Source organism: Ornithorhynchus anatinus, chromosome 2 (assembly GCF_004115215.2).
Source record: "Ornithorhynchus anatinus isolate Pmale09 chromosome 2, mOrnAna1.pri.v4, whole genome shotgun sequence".
Taxonomy (NCBI): domain Eukaryota; kingdom Metazoa; phylum Chordata; class Mammalia; order Monotremata; family Ornithorhynchidae; genus Ornithorhynchus; species Ornithorhynchus anatinus.
The window spans coordinates 10771767-10778545 of NC_041729.1; the positions used below are offsets into that span (position 1 = coordinate 10771767).

At 43.5% G+C, this 6779-nt stretch overlaps 1 non-coding gene across 1 annotated transcript; it reads left to right on the forward strand.

The window, feature by feature from the left end:
- Window positions 1-6301: 6301 nt before the first annotated feature.
- LOC114809772 lies at window positions 6302-6439 on the forward strand. Its single transcript, XR_003757550.1, has one exon. It is a non-coding gene; the product is annotated as a small nucleolar RNA SNORA7 (small nucleolar RNA).
- The last annotated feature ends 340 nt before the right edge of the window (window positions 6440-6779 follow it).

A 6779-nucleotide genomic window follows, 5' to 3' on the forward strand; every position in this document is an offset into this window, starting at 1 on the left:
GGTTGTCCCACGTGGGGCTCACAGTCTTAATCCCCATTTTACAGATGAGGGAACTGAGGCACAGAGAAGTTAAGTGACTTGCCCACAGTCACACAGCTGACAAGTGGCAGAGCTGGGATTCGAACTCATGAGCCCTGACTCCAAAGCCCATGCTCTTTCCACTGTGCCACGCTGCTTCTCTTTATTCAGCACTGTGCTTCCCCAGCACCATGGCGCTATGAACGTATCCATAATTTACTTATATCAATGTCCATCTTCCCTTCTAGATTCTAAGCGTGTTGTGGTCAGGGACTGTCTCTTTTATATTGTGTTGTACTCTACCAACCACTTATTACAGTGCCCTACACAGAGTAAGTACTCAGTAAAGCGATTGACTGAGTTATTGATTAAATTCCTTAAGGGCAGGTATCCTGTCTACCTATTCTAATGTTCTCTGTACACAATAAGCACTCAATAAATACCAGTGATTGATAGGCAGTAGGGTGAATGTCAGGAAGAAATATCTTCCTGTTTGTTTGTTTTTTATTATACTTAAGTGCTTACTATGTGTCAGGCACTATACTAAATGCTGGGATAGATAAAAGATAATCAGTTTGGACAGAGTTTCTATCCCACATGGGGTTTACAGTCGAAAATAGAGGGAGGGGGATTTAATATTTTACAGATGAGGTAACTTCTCTGTGTCACATTTAAGTGACTTGCCCAAGGTCAAACAGCATTGTTCATTGTTAAAGGGAATCAAAGTGCCAAGGACTATGTGAATAAGGGCTGCTATGACAACACATTCACTGACTTGGGCAATCACGGTCTTGAGCCACTGAAGGGAGGTTTCCTCTCAAACTCCACTTAAATCCTATTTGCCTGTCTGAGTCACTGATTTCTAACCTTTCTGGTTGTCCCCCTGGGCCACCGAGCTTTCTCTAAGCTGACAGACTTCTCACTGTTATCCTTCTATTCTACTATTTCCCTTGTACCCGGAGCATTCCCCTCCATATTCCCTGCCTCCCAAAGCTCTCCAGAGAGGAGGAGCGCTACCCCACACATTGAAATCAATTATGTATCTGTATGTAAGTACTGTGGGGCTGGGGATGGGCTGAATAACAAGTGCTTAAAGGCAAGCACTTTCCAAGCCCATAGATGATGCAGAAGGGAGAGCGAATACTTATGTACAAACCCTTACACTGTGCCATTCCCCCATCTCTATTTTGATGTCTGTCTCATCCTCTAGACTGTAAATTCCTTGTGGGCAGGCAACGAGTCTACCAACTCTATCATACTGTACTTTCCCAAGCGTTCAATATAGTGTTCTGCACGCAGTAAGTGCTCAAATCCCATTGATTGATAGATTGACCTGTTATTGATCCATCCAGCCCACCTCTCCACCTGATCCCAGTGTTAACTCCGGTCTGTGGCAACGACGCTGTCCTCAAGGACGATCTCCTGCTGTGTGACCTTGGGCAAATCACTTCACTTCTCTGTGCCTCTATCCCCTCATCTGTAAAATGGAGATTAAGACTGTTAGCCCCAAGTGTGATGGGGACTGTGCCCAACCTGATTACCGTGCATCTACCCTAGCCATGAGAACATAGTAAGTGCTTACAATTTTAAAAAAGGAGGGAATAATAATTAATAATAATCACTATCCTTGTTAAGACTTTGTTCCAAGCACTGTTCTAATTGCTGGGGTATATACAAGTTAATCAGGTTGGACACAGTTCCTGTCCCACAAGGGGCTCATACTCTTATCCCCGTTTTAAAGATGAGATGACTGAGGCACAGAGAAGTGAAGTGATTTGCCCAAGGTCACACAGCAGGCATGTGGTGAAGAACAGGTCCTTCTGCCTCCCAGGCCTTTGCTCTATCCACTAAGCCATGCTGTTTTTCTAAGGGAGAGCTTTGTAGAAGGGCAGAGAAGCTCCCTCAGTCCTCCAGGGCAAGGGAACCGGTGGGTGCCATGGAGTTAAGGCTACTCACTGGCTGGCAAGGAACCAGGACTATTGGCAGATTCAAAGTATGGAAATTCCTTCAACCAGTGCTCCCAGCCCAGGATCTCCACAAGCCGGAGCCTGAAATGGGGAAGGGGCTCCTTTCCCGGACTCCAACTTTATCCCCAACTGCAATAAGGCCTCCACCGCCACACCACCTGAGCCAGGATTGAAGGTTCTTGATCCTTGAAGGCTTTTTCTCTCCTGAAGATTCTTTTTCCAACCAAGGTAAAAAATTCTTTGATTTTAATTAACTTTTATTGGTTTGGGATTTCTTTGTAAAGATATTCACATTTCAAAAAAAAAAGAAATCTCATCAAACCTCCGCACGAGACAAAAGGCAATAAAGTGAAATGACTAGGACTCAAGTAGTTATTGATGTCTGGGTTATAAAACACTGACCAAAAGTTAATAAAATGTTTCCAATTCAGAAAACATTAAATATGGATTTTAATTATCTCTAAACAAAGTATGAGAAAATGAGAGAAGAGTGTGGACCAAATTTACCTAGTGAATTAAGGTAAAATCGTCCTAAGAGGCCTGGTTTCTTCATTTTCAATATTTGACCTGTTTTTATCATTCTGAGTTGACTGGATTATCTTGCCTCGGCACTGATGAAATATTCTGTGGAAATCATAGTGATGCCCTGTTTTCCCCCCACCAGCACTGGGATTATGGGGAAGGATGCGGGACGTTTTTTTTTCATGGTCTGATTTAGGCAAGGGTACAACAATGTGGTCTAATGGAAAGACCACGGATCGAGTCAGGAGACCCATGTTCTAATCCTACCTCTGCTCCTTGCCTCTCCTGAGACTTGGGGCAAGTCTCAATCAATCAATCAATCCATTAATAATAACTATGGTATTTGTTAAGCACTTACTATGGGCCAAGCACTGTTCTAAGTGCTGGGGTAGATGTAAGGTAATCAGATTGTCCCTAGTTGGGACAACTAGGGAGAAGCAGCATGGCTCACGGGAAAGAGCCTGGGCATGGGAGTCAGAGGTAATGGGTTCAAATCCTGCTTCATCCACTTAGCTGTGTGACTTTGGGCAAGTCACTTCACTTCTCTGGGCCTCAGTTACCCCATCTGTAAAATGGGGATTAAGACTGTGAGCCCCACATGGGACAACCTGATCACCTTGTATCCTCCCCAGCGCTTAGAACAGTACTTTGCAAATAATAAGCACTTAACAAATGCCATCTTCATTCATTCATTCATTCATTCATTCATTCATTAGTGAAGCTCACAGTCTTAAACCCCGTTTTCCAGATTAGGTAACTGAAGCACAGAGAAGTTAAGTGGTTTGTCCAAGGTCACACAGCAGACAAGTGGAGGAGCTGGGATTAGAACCCACCTCCTCTTACTCAAGCCGGCACTCTTTCCACTAAGCCACTTCGTATTTATTGAGCACTTACTGTGTGCAGAGCATTGTACTTAGCACTTGAGAGAATACAACAGACACATTCCCTGTCCACAATGTGCTCATAGTCTTGAGGGGAAGACAGATATTAATGTAAATAAATTCTGGATATGTACATAAGTGCTGGGGGTGCTGAAGGAAGAGTGAATAAAGGGTGAAAATCCAAGTGCATTGGTGACACAGAAGGGAGTGGGAGAAGAGGAAATGAGGCCTGCTTGGGGAAGGTCTCTTGGAGGAGATTTGCCTTCAATAAAGCTCAGAAAGGCATTTGTCATATCCCGCCTTGACTATTGCATCAGCATCTTCGCCCACCTCCCTGCCTCCTGTTTTGTCAGTCAACCATATTTATTGAGTCCTTACTGTGTGCAGAGCACTGTACTAAGTGTTCGGGAGAGTACAATATAACAATAAGCAGATATATTCCCTGCCCACATCACTCCAGTCCATTCTTCACTCTGCGTCAGATAGAGCACGGGCTTGGGAGTCAGAGGTCATTGGTTCTAATTCCGGCTCCGTCGCCTCTCTGCTATGTGACCTTAGGCAAGTCACTTCACTTCTCTGGGCTTTAGTTACTTCATCTGTAAAATGGGGATTAAGAGTGTGAGCCCTATGTGGGGACAGGGACTATGTCCAACTAGATAACCTTGTATCTACCCCAGCGCTTAGAACAGTGCTTGGGACATAGTAAATGCTTAACAAGTACCATCGTTATTATTATCATTATTATTAAAGCCCTTTATTGCTCTGATTGGCCTAAATTTCCTTTCCTTCCGGTATTCAAATCCTACCTTATACAAGCCTTCTCTGATTAATTCCCAAATTGGACCAACCTATCAGCCACCTCTAGCACAGAGGTCTTTTCACATTCTCAGCACTTGTGTCTCTATTTGTGTTAAAATGTACATTTGACATTTTTGTCAACTCTATTTCAATGAATGCTCCTTGTGGTCAGGGAACTGGTCTCATCTTTTTGTTTTGTACTTCCAAAGTGCTTAGTACAGTGCATCGCACCCAGTGAGCACTCAGTAAATGCTCTGACTCCTGCTAAAGCTACTATAAATTCTAGAGGTCTCTGTCAATGAGTGCAGGAAGGTGTGTGATAATCATTTAGTACTCTTTATTGAGCAGTTACTGTTTGCAGAACACTTTAACAAGCCCTTGGGAGCGTACAATACAACAGATTTAGTAGACACGTTCCTTGCCCACAGCGAGACAGGAGCAGCACGGCCTAGTGGATAGAGCGAGGGCCTGGGAGTTAGAAGGACCTGTGTTCTAATCTCGGCTCTGCCACTTGTCTGCTCTGTGACCTTGGGCAATTCACTTCACTTCTCTGTGTCTCAGTTTCCTCATCTGTAAAATGAGGATTGAGACTGTGAGCCCCATGTGGGACAGGGACTGTGTCCAACCCGATTTGCTTGTATCCAAGTTGGAAGGACCCGTGTTCTAATCTCGGCTCTGCCACTTGTCTGCTATGTGACCTTAGACAGGAACCTTCATTTCTCCATGCCTCAGTTACCTCATCTGTAAAATGGGGATTAAGACTGTGAGCCCCATGTAAGGGCTTAGTACAGTGCTCTGCACACAGTAAGTGCTCAATAAATATGATTGAAGTATGATTGAATGAACAACCTAATTACCTCGTATCTACCCCAGCACTTAGAACAGTGTTTGGCACATAGTAAGTGCTTAACAAACACCATCGTTATTATTATTATTATATAAGAGAATTAGCAGGCATTTTCCCTGCCCATAATGAGTTAACAATCTAGAGGGGGAGAGAGACATTAATATGAATAAATAAGCAATATCTAATAAATAATTTAAAGATATGTGCATATGTGCTGTGGAATTGGGGGAAGGATGAATATCAAATGTCCAAAGGACAACTGTGAAATGGGGATTAAGACTGTGAGCCCCATGTGGGTCATGGACTGTGTCGAACCTGATTAGTTCGTATATACCCCAGAGTTTAGAACACCTCCTGGCATAGTAAGCGCTTAACAAATACCATAAAAAACACATAAAAAAGAGCTTAAAGTGATGAACAAGTTACTTCCAGACATTGGGTTACACCTTGATTGTTCTCCAGGGTAATTGTTGTGTCTTTTCACCCCCAGCACTACTGGATGTCCTAAAGGATCCATTCCAAAAGAGAACAGACCCTAGAAATAATGAAATCTTTGAGTTTTTGCTACAAGCCATTTATAAGAGTAACCTTTACAATTCCTTCTTCTTTTCAACTGGATTTAATTATACTCTCCTGTCCAATATAACAACTCATAGTATTTCATAGCCATAAACAGCATAGCTGAATAGTATTTATAGTATAGCAAGTCTTAAAAAATGTTATTTCTCTTTCCTCATTAGAATTTCAGCAAAGCCCACTGCAGAGACAGCCAGGTACAGCTCAGCTATATAAGGTGACTCCCTTATTGGGTTTGTGTTATTGCTCAAAGCTCTAGAATACTTCCCTGCAGACTGCTAAGAGCCAATGCGAGGCAAGTTTATGTTGTGAAATCATTAAGAGGAAAAAAAATTGGTTAACCATGATTTCTTGAGGTGAATCAGCACAAGGTCTTTACCTCTACGTGTTTGATGATGACTTTGTGCTCCAGGCTTCATAGAGTTTTCTTTTAAAGAGAATGAAGCCCTTTTATGCCCAATTAATTAGTCATTCCAACTTGGTGCCCCTGAATCACTTTGCGCTCCGAGTCACAGAAGGTCATTTCCCAACTATAGAAGCAAGAGCTGCAGTGGGGTGAGACAGGATGTTGAAGTAAAATTACTGGACGTAAATATGTCCTGGGCCCTATCTCATCAATCACCACCAAACACCAGAGCACTGTGCTAAGAGCTTGGAAGAATACAATATTAAGGAGTTGGTAGATGCATTCGCCCCTCTCAGGGTCACACCTGGAGAGTTTCCAGGCCTCTACCTGTCTCGACGACTGGAGGGAGAGTCAAGCAGAGGCATATCCATTCCATTCCTAGCTTGTCCAGTGGCTAGCGAGTGGAAGGCAATCCGCCACAAGTCAAAACTCACCTGTGCTGGGCAGCAGGAGCATGGGAGAGAGTTGAGGGCGGAGACTCAGGTTTACTGTGTGGAAGGAGACAATGGTAAACCACTTCCATATTTTTACCAAAAAAACTGTATGGATCCATTACCAGAACGATTGCAGATGAAGGTGGGGCATTCTGGGAGAGATGTCCATGGCGTCGCTATGCGTCGGAGATGACTAGACAACCTAAGACAAGACAAGATGCATTCACTGCCCACAGTGAGCTTAAAATCTAGAGGGGAAGGCAGACATTAATGATATCTGTACCAAAGAAGGGGCAGACTGGCTGAAATCTTGCTGTCCAGTATAGATGC